The sequence below is a fragment of the Tamandua tetradactyla genome, chromosome 1 (assembly GCF_023851605.1).
Source record: "Tamandua tetradactyla isolate mTamTet1 chromosome 1, mTamTet1.pri, whole genome shotgun sequence".
Classification (NCBI taxonomy): Eukaryota; Metazoa; Chordata; class Mammalia; order Pilosa; family Myrmecophagidae; genus Tamandua; species Tamandua tetradactyla.
The window spans coordinates 11,659,255-11,669,279 of NC_135327.1; the positions used below are offsets into that span (position 1 = coordinate 11,659,255).

At 42.7% G+C, this 10,025-nt stretch overlaps 1 long non-coding RNA gene across 1 annotated transcript; it reads right to left on the minus strand.

The window, feature by feature from the left end:
• Nucleotides 1-8,617: 8,617 nt before the first annotated feature.
• Nucleotides 8,618-9,501, minus strand: LOC143683502 (uncharacterized). The gene is made up of 2 exons (XR_013175498.1): nt 9,362-9,501; nt 8,618-8,949 (listed from the first exon to the last, which is right to left on the minus strand). It is a non-coding gene; the product is annotated as an uncharacterized LOC143683502 (long non-coding RNA).
• Nucleotides 9,502-10,025: the final 524 nt, after the last annotated feature.

Consider the following 10,025-nt stretch of genomic DNA (forward strand, 5'->3'; position numbering starts at 1 on the left):
ACATTGGAGCCAAACCTTAGAGTCGCCTGGCTTCAGAGGAGAGATTGCAGGCTGTTCTAAAAACCTCCCTGCCTTTGCAGATGCTGCCCCTCCCTTTACCTGAGGTTCTCCTGGCAAGCACCTGTCATCCTTCAAACGTCATATCACGTCACCTGTTCTGGGACCCCATCCCTGACCTTGTAAGTGTTTGTAATCTCTCAGCACTTCACAGACCTTTAGTGTGTCATTTATTACATTGCATTGCAAATTCTTTGCTTACCTCCCATTCCTGTTTCTCCAAACCGGTAAGGTCAGTGTATTGTACATCCTTTTGCTCCCTGATATCAGCTCAATGCCTGACAAATAAAAGATGAATGAACTGGATGTCCTCTCTCTTTTCCTCTTGCCCCAAGCATTCCCTGCCCCTCTGTGCAGACTAGAGATGAGCAGTCCATGTCTTCAAGGCACCCAAAGCCAGAGATGGGTGACAGCATGGCCATGTGAAAAGCCTGCCGACTTCAGCCTGGACTTCCTGGTAAAGTCCAGAGTCCTTGAGGCTAGAAGGAAGAGTCATCGGCACCAGGAACCAATGAGTTCTTCCCCCAGGGGCACCTATTCCTTTTAAGTTTTAATGATGAACTAAGAGACAGGAGTATAAAAGTTGGGTCACTGGTCATTCCCCTGAGGAGTAACAAAAAGGACCTTCTTGGCGTCCAGGAGGGCTCAAGCCAGGCTCCCAAGCATGCAAGCAATAGACTCCACTGGTTAGATTTATGGGCTTCCTTCTCCAAGAGTGTCAAGAGAGCAACCAGGCCGGGTTTTGTTAACTTCCAGTCCTTCCAGGGGGAAGAGAGGGGCCTACTTGAAAGATGGAAAGGTAAATCCTCCTGACAATCCCTGAGTAGCTGAGAGTGACCTCGGGCAGGGAGGTAGGGCTCTGTATTCTAGATCCCAACAAACAAGCAGCACCTTCCCGAGGCGCTCCCAGGTGTAAAGCCAGGTGTTAACCAGGCGTTGTCGCTAACCATGAGAATGTCTTTTCGGATGGAAGGGGCAAAAGTATTCCACGCTCAGTGTTAATTGTTTTCCACCTAACTGAAAGTCTGCACTTGGGGCCTATTGCCCACTGGCATTTGTGGGTCTCCCTTGAACCCTTTATGTAATCTGGTTTAGCTCAGAAAATGACACTACAATCCATCCAGCAGCCTGGAGGCGAGCTCCGCTCCTGCCTTTCCCTTACGGCCTCACATCCAATCCATCATCAAATTCTGTTCACTTTTTCTCTCAAGCATCTCTTAAATGCATCCACTTCTCTCAGTCCCCACTGCCGCCACTAGATTCACTCACTGTTTTCAGCTGGTGTCTTTTTCATTAGTCTCGTCTCCCCACACTCCCCAGCTATTAACTACGCAAAAGCTGGAATAACCTTGAAAACGGCAGATTTGATCAAGTTACTCCTCTGCTTATAAGTCTTTTAGTATTTACTGAGTGGTACACCTAAGATTTGTGATTTCACTTCATGTAAATGTTCTTTAAATGACTGCAGGCAAATATCAAACTCTAGTTAGTAATAAGCATGCTGCAATGCTTGCTATGAGTCGCATCAAAAAAATGAGTGGATGTGTGGATAGATGGGTGGACTGATGGGTAATAAATGACGAAACAAATATGGCAAAATGTTAATTGTAGAATCTAGGTATTGGGTATATGGGTATTTACTGGGCAACTCTTTAACTTTCTTTGTGTTTGGATATTTTCATAATAAAAGGTTAAAAAGGTTGTGGAAATTTTGTTTAATGCCTCACATTGCTATTAGAATTAAATAAAAATTCTTTACCTTGGTTTGTAAGACCCTATGAGTTCTTTGCCTTATTCTATGGATGCATTTTGTATGAATCTCTATTGCTTCTAATAAAAATTGTAGTTATAGATGGTTGGAAATTTTGTGAAATATATATGAATATATATAAGTAAAATAGCCAAAAATAGTCAAATAACAGCAATTTCATATGGCTCAAACTAATAACTGTTTGATGGCTATTCACCATTAAGCTTGACATTCTGTGCCTAGCATCTTACATTTACTTATATTTTGACCATCTAATTCCTTGATATTGCATATCCCAATGTGCTGAGAGTTGTGTAAGAATGTGAATTTTCATACTTTTCTCTAAGTTGGCCATATCTTTCTTTATCCCTCCAATCTAGATATTCCAGTGATGCATCTTGCCTTCCCTAATTCTCTAGTCAGTTAGAACTAAACTCTAATTTTGGTTTTCACAAATTTGTCCAGAGTTGGGGCACTGATGAGCCTTGGGGGTCAGATACTTTTATGTATGGCTTCACTTCCCAGAGCATGCCCCCTGTGCCTGTTTGAATCCATTATGTACACCAGAAAAGCCATGTTTTAATCCTGACCCTATCTTGTGGGCAAAGACATTTCTTTTAATCCTGATTCAATATTGTAGGTAGACACTCTGATTAGATTATCTTCATGGAGATCTGACGTGCCCAGTTGTGGGTGTGAACTTTTGATTTGATGGAGATGTGACTCCACTCATGACAGGTGGGTCTTGATTAATTTACTGGAACCCTCGAACGAAGGAAACATTTTGGAGAAAGCTGGAAGCAACAGAGATGACAGAAGCTTCAAAGCAGAGCTGACACAGATGCCAACACTTGGAAAACAGAGACACAGATGTTTGGAGATGCTTGGAGCCCAGCAGACATTGCCATGAGATGTTAAGCAAGCAAGAACCCGGAGAGAGCCAAGGGAAGCCAAGAGATGAAAGCCAGCTCTGGAGAAGAAAAGGGAGGAATCCCCACAGGAACAGAGGGTGAAAGCAATGGAGTTTAGGAGCAAGGGACAAGCAAGGGACCAGTGTGCCTTCCCAGCTGACAGAGCTGTTCCAGAAATATTAGCCTTTCATGAATTAAGACAGCTTCCCCTGGATGCCTTATGTGGTATATTGCATTCTGGCAGCTTACAAACTAACATATCCCCACAACCAAGAGAGGCAGAAAGGCCTTTTGAGTGACTTTTAGTAGCTGTTTAAACTTGAGCAGGGTATAAACATCTCTGCTCTCCAGTTTCCCCTCAGATAAATTTGGATTACCAGGTCCACTTCTTGGAATTGTGAAGATTAAATGAAGTAATGTACATGCTCAGCCAGTACAGTAATTTCTTCATATGCTCTTATTTTCTTATAGCCCTCTTCCATTCACAGTAGTCATGAAGAGGCAAGAAGACAGCTTCAGACTTTGAGAATGGAGATGGATCATTATTTATAGACCTTGTGCCCTTAGCTAAGATGTCCTGATATTTCAATTACTGTCAGGGAAATCAGTTAAGGGGGTCTAGGTGCATAGGACACTTCATTTCTAGAAGCAGAGAAATGTGTCCATGTGTTTCAGATGGTTTGACTCTGAATGTAGGAAATAAGACAATAGAAATCCTTGTAGACTAGAGTCTAAAATCCAAAGCTAAATGCCATGTGAATCCATTCGGTAGGGCCTAGGTTCTTTGCTAAAAGGCTACATATTGCCCTAAGTGTCCCAACAGTGAACAGAGGAGCTACCCAAAGGTCTTGATAAATGCTTGCTCAATGTATGAAGAAACAGAGAAAGAAGTTTTTTGGTGATACAGATGGTACATTTATTGGACTAAAATTGGTGCCAGTTTCTTCAGAGTGCATACTTTAGCTACTTGATACAATGTAGAAACTCAATCTAAAATTGGAATCTTTTGTTCTAAACACAACAGCCTCATCAATTGATTAGAGAAATATATTCAAACAAAGTGAAAATATGCAGACGCTTCTCAATTTGTCAGTGGAAGATAGCCTCATTGAAGGAATATTTAGAACAGTGGTTCTTAAACTTGAATGTGCATATAAAATAGTGGGGGAGGGCTTGTTAAACACCCATTGTGCTTGGGCCCCTGTGCCAGTTTGAAGCTATTATATATGCCGGAAAAGCCATGTTCTTTAACCCTCATTCAATATTGCTGGCTGGGATCTTTTTGATTGTTTCCACGGAGATGTGACCCATCCAATTGTGGGTGGTAACTTTTGATTAGATGATTTCCATGGAGATGTTTTCCACCCATTCAAGATGGGGTTGCTCACTGGAGCCCTTTAAGAAAGAACCATTTTGGAAAAAGCTTCAGTGCTGACAGAGCTCACACAGCCAGAGACCTTTGGAGCTACAGAAGGAAAACATCCCTAAAGAAACCTTCTGAAATGAGGAGAGAAAGTTAGCAGACATCGCCATGTGCTTTCCAAGGTGAGAGAGGTGTCCAGAAGCCAAAGATCCAAGCAGACACCAGCCACATACCTTCCTATCTGGCAGAGGTGCTCCAGATGGTATCAGCTGTTCTTGAGTTAAGGTAACTTCTTGTTGGTGCCTTAGTTTTGACATTTTCATGGCCTTAGAATGTAAACTTGCAACTTAATAAATTCACTTTTTAAGAACTTACGTTACTGGTAAATTGCATTCTGGCATCTTTAGCAAACTAAAACAGGCCTGAACCTTAGAAGAGTCAGATTTTGAAGGTCTCAGGGTGTGACCTTTGAATTTTTTGTCTATCAACCTCCTCTGATGATTAAGATGAAAATGATGAGGGACCACAATTTAGGAGAAATTGGTTTACTGGTTGGAGTTGGGAGAAAAATGCTTCCCCATTCCCCACCCCCAAGATGTCCATGTACTAATCCATGGAACTTATAAATATGGCAAAAGGGAATTAAAGTTGCAGATGCAATTAAGGTTTTAGTCTACAGTCTTTAAGGTGGGGAGATTACCCTGGACTTCCTAGGTAGACTCAATCTTCTAGATGAACATTTAAACATAGAGAACCTTTCCCAACTGTGGTCAGCAAGAGAGAAACCAGTGGAAGAAAGGTCAGAGAGATGAGATGTTGCTGGCTTTGAAGATGGAGAAAGAAAGGCAGGAGCTTAGGAATGTAGGCAGCCTCTAGAAGCTGAAAAGGACAGGAGGATAATTCTCCCATAGAACCTCTAGAAAGAAACACAGACTTGCAACACCTTGATTTTAGAACAGTAAGACCCATGTTGTTTTAACTTGTTATAGCAGTAATAGAAGACTAATACAGTGGTCTTCTAGTCTGGTTGCTTTTAAAATTTTTCTGTTTTCTTTCCCTCCTTCTCTAGCCTTGCCCTGACTTTTCCCTTGCTTTTCCTTGCCCCGTTCCCTTCCCCTTCTCCTTCCTCTCCTCTTAGGTATATTCCACTGAGCCCCAGGGAGTATGTCACATAAAGTGATTCCTTACAGAGGATGGGCTAACAATTTATTTAGGACAACTTCTTGCTTTCTGCAGACCTAGAGGGTGGCCTCTCATAGTGGCTTCTGTCATTTGCTCATTGTTCAGTCCAAGCATGAGCAACAATTTCTATTCCAATCTCCAAAAAGTGAGGAGTGGGTAGAGAAGGGAACCGTTGGCTGGACTTCAAGCACAGAAAAGTCTGGCATTGACCACAGTCTTTCCTTGTTGGTGGAGATCATAAGTGGATGAAAAATTAAGGAGTGGATATTCAAACTTATCCAAAAAAGAGTTAGGTATTGGGGCACAATGCATGTTTATTCTATAATTTTTGGATGCAGTATCTTCTTGTTCTTTCTTTAGCCTGAAAACTGGACCCGTTTCCCAGGTTACACAAACTCGGACTTGAAAAGGCAAAGGGAACTGTAGACAAGAAAGCCTAGAAGTTTATGGTGACAATGGTGATAAAAGCCCTAAGCATTTGAAATGGGCCTTGTGAGTCCACAGTTAGCCTATGTCTGCTGGTAGGCTTGAGACTAAACCTTCACTCTCTCATTTCATCCTTAGATCCCCTGAGGGAAACACTATCATTCCTCTTTAGCAGATGAGGAAACCAAGGCTTGGAGAGGTTCAGTACTTGCCTTATCATCATGTACCTGGGTCAGAGGAGAAAGTGGGATCAGAACCTAATCTCTATGATCAGAAGAATAGATGGTATTTTTACCCTTTTGGGCCTTCCTGTAGACAATAAATACCACTACTCTTTATGAGATGCATTTCTTTTTTGGCCACTAATCTAATGATGAATAAGTAATGGATTGCTGCTATAGAGTCCAGTTCTAAGGCTACACCCAGGTAAAGGTCCCATTGGCCTCAGTAGCAATTAGCTTCAATGAGAGGTTGGCCTGATTAATAATAATAATACCACCACCTGCTATTTAGAGATGGCCTTTCTCCAAGGAGTCCAAAGTGCTTTGTAGACAGCATCTAATCCAGTCTTGCTGTGTTACTGTAAATTGTGTCTGGGCCTGGGCTATCTTTGCCCTTTCTCAGAGCGGGCTCAGAGAGGCCTAGATCTTGGTATTCATCAAACAGGGGGCTGGCATCCCCTCCTGGAGCTCCATCCACGATTTGTTCAACCTCAGGTAACTTTGTTCTTCTTGTGGATCAGGCCGGTCTGCTTCCAAGGATTCTGCTTCCCATGGGCCCTTGGCATTGCTCAGGCCACAGGAGCTAGGCACGCTGCAACTGTGAATTTTATGAGCTTTTCAAAGGGTTTACCTGGAATTACTTCCAGGCAGAAGCACCTATGAATTTCTCCTGGGACATCCTCATCGTCCTCATCGTCATTACTATCTTTATCATCATCATCATCACCAGAAACTCTCATCATTTGGTGCTAGATATGTTCCGGATCCTTTGCTAGGCTTGACTTGTTCTTCAGAATGGCTGTGAATGGGGAGGTGTCATTACTAACCCCATTTCACAGAGTAGAAAATTGAGGTTCAGAGAGGATAAATGACTTGTTCCATTCTGATTGGTGCCAGTCTAAGACTTTTTTAGATCAACTTGAAAAGTCTTGAGCCTTCACCCAGCACAGAGCTAGGCATGCATGAGATATCAAGTGAGTAGATGTTTGTTGAGAATCACAAAATACCATTTATTAACTGCAGGCAATTTATACGTGATAGTTTTTTTTAATACTTTCAAAAATTCTATGAGGTTGATATTTGTAACCCTATTTAACAGAAAATGGACTTTCCCTCAATGCCTTATATCTCAGTCACTAAATGTCTGATAACAATAAGGTACTGGTGACAAAATCTATGTGTGTAACATAGTCCATACCCTCCAGGGACTTATGTAAATTGAGGTGGAGATGTTTACCTATAGAAGGAAACGCACATTTTAAGATGGGATGTTCCAAGAGCCAATGCATGCTGGGCCAAGGAATTCAAAAGACCCAAGCCCTGCTGACTTCATGAGTGTCAATGGGAGAACTGGGGCTGTAGATGGAAAGAATGCATGATTCTGCCAGGTCGAAGAAAGGTAGAATGAAGAGGGTCTTCCTTCACTTTAAGATATCTCAATAACTTTAAAGTGTGGAAACTGGAAAGGTTCTATCTGGAGTCGAAGCAGCTAAGGAAAGGGCTAATGAAGAAATGCAGGGGTCAAACCATCAGGAATAAGACTAAGATTTGATCTCTGTGAGATTAGGGCAGAGTTACCTCACATTTCTTAGCCTGTTTCTTTAATACCTGACTCAGCATCACCATGAAGATAAGTGAAGTAAAATGTATGACTTTCTTGGTGCAGAACTTGCAGGTTAGGCAATGAAGGTTTCTGACCCCAGTACTTTTACCCACTTGCCTTCAAAGACACAGAATAACCCCAGAATGTTCATGTAACTGAGGGATCCTAAAGTCTGCAGAGAGTTTTGTCTTTGCCAGTAGAGCATCACGTAGGAGGGGACAGGCACTGTATGGCAGGTGGGAGAAGGAGGAAAATTTTCTTATGCTCCTGAGTGGTAGAATCCAAGTCAGCTCCTGGGGTCACTACAGGATCCCCATGGCTGGGATAGAGGATCAGGTGATCTGTTAGGAAAATAGTTCACACTAGGTAGCTCAATGGAGGGAATGGAACACAAGAGATGAGTTATAAAGATATTATAGAAACTGATGGAAAAAGCCTTAGTGAGGAGCCCCAGAAATTGGCAAACAGTAGGAAGCCCAATGGTTCCTTCAAGTAGAGGTGCAAAGGGAGGAGTTAATAGAGAATGGAATCACCCCAAAGCAATGGGAGCCATGAAGAGATCTAGTCACTGGCCTGATAGAGAGAGTGAGGAGGAGAAATGCCCAGGCTTCTCTCCTCCTCATGCTCTCCAATCTTCCATCAGTGTTGCCCTTATCAGAAGCCAATTTTCAAGGGATTTGTGATTTGCAACATCAACTCCATGCAATATAGAGCTAAGTAGAGCAATGGCGGGGAATGGATCTGAGAGCAAACAGGAAAATGATTGACACACCAATTGTCCTGAACATTTATTTGTTTCTGAACCTGGAGTCAGGTGTCTGAATCAGATAGATTCTGAGGTTCTGTTTGCCACTACATAAATTAAACACTGTGAAAGGAGAGCTTATTTTATTAGTATTTAACCACAATTCAAGGGTATGAAACATGCCATCATATTGATGAGCATCTTACACAAAAATGCCACTTCATGGCCAGGGCCCAACTTTCTTTGGGCAGCAGGTCCCAAGGGACCAGTTAACTGGAAGCAGAAGTCACAAGATGTATGTGACTCAAAGGAGCCTGGCTGCCCCTACATCATCTCTACAATTTAGTGACACAGTGATCGAAATTCCAAAATGGATGCAAAATTCTTTGGGGGTTAGAATGATCAGTTTGAAAATGCCTTTGACAGCATGCATTAATACACGAGAAAGTGCGTATATAAAGCCTCTGCCCGGAAAATGTCGTTTTGCACCAGTATCTTCAGTACTTTTCCCATTCTGATCTTGTGATGCAGAGCCAGAACTGTGCCCCTCTCCACCCAGGTTGGGTCACAGAGGCCTAGGAGTCAGGGTGCATTTGTTCACTAAGAATTTAATTTGTTTATGCCATTTTCTCTGTGGAATGAAGTGACAATCATTCTTCCCCTGCTTCCTTGCCTTCTCTGCCTACCTTACCTAAAAGAGAACACAGAAAGTGAACCAAGGTTCAGAAAAGTAAATGACTTGCCCAAAGCCTTCTGGTTCCTAAATCTCTACACTCAACCCATAGGCTCGGCTGCCTTCATCTGAATAAATGAGACACTGGATAGATGGATGGTGGATGGGGGGATGGGTGGATGGATGGATGGATGGATGGATGGATGGATGGATAGGTGAATGGATGCAAACGGGGGAAGAGGGATGGAGAAGATTATCTATTGCTATATTGCAAGTGATGACAAGCATAGGGGCTCAAAACAACTCCCTTATCATGCTCCTGTCTCTGCTATTGGGGTAGGGGTTGATACGTCAGCTCCTCTTTGCTCTATGCCGAGTCAACTGGGGCAGATCAACTGGGGCTGGGGAATTCACTTCCAAGACGGCTTACTCTCATGACTGACACGTTGGTGCTGGGAGCTCTCCTGGGACTGTTAGCTGGGGAAAATCAGTTTCTCTTTAAGTAGGCTTCTTCTAGGGTCTGCTTGGACTTCCCAAGAGAAGGGTGGTAGGATTCCAAAAGAGTTCTAAAAAGCCTGGGTGGAAGCTGCAAGGCTTCTTATGACATCACTGCAGTGTTCTGTTGGTCAAATAGGTCAGTGTAGCCAATCTGATTCAAAGGAATAAAAATTAGGATCTATCTATCAATTGGGAAGGGTAGCAAAGACTCTTAGGCTCTCTTTAGTCCACCACTCCTGCCCTGTGGTCACAGGGGCATGTCGTGTGAGTTACTTCACAGTAACAGACATTCAGGACTCAAAATGGAGCGCCCAGTTCCTAAGACTTGCAGCCAAATTCTGGCTGGACTGGGAAGCTGGATGGTCACTTTATCAATCAAGGATGGTGAATGCATGTCAAGCAGACTGTGTTTGAATCCCAGAACTGATGCTATCTAAGTGACTTTTGGCACACTTCCTGATTTATATTGATCTCAGTTTCCTCGCTTGTAAAATGGAAATGATCATATCTAACTTTACTGCTTTGTGAATGTTAAATGTGATATCCAAAGAAAGAAGGGGGCTTAGAACCATGTCTGGGGATATAGTACACATTCA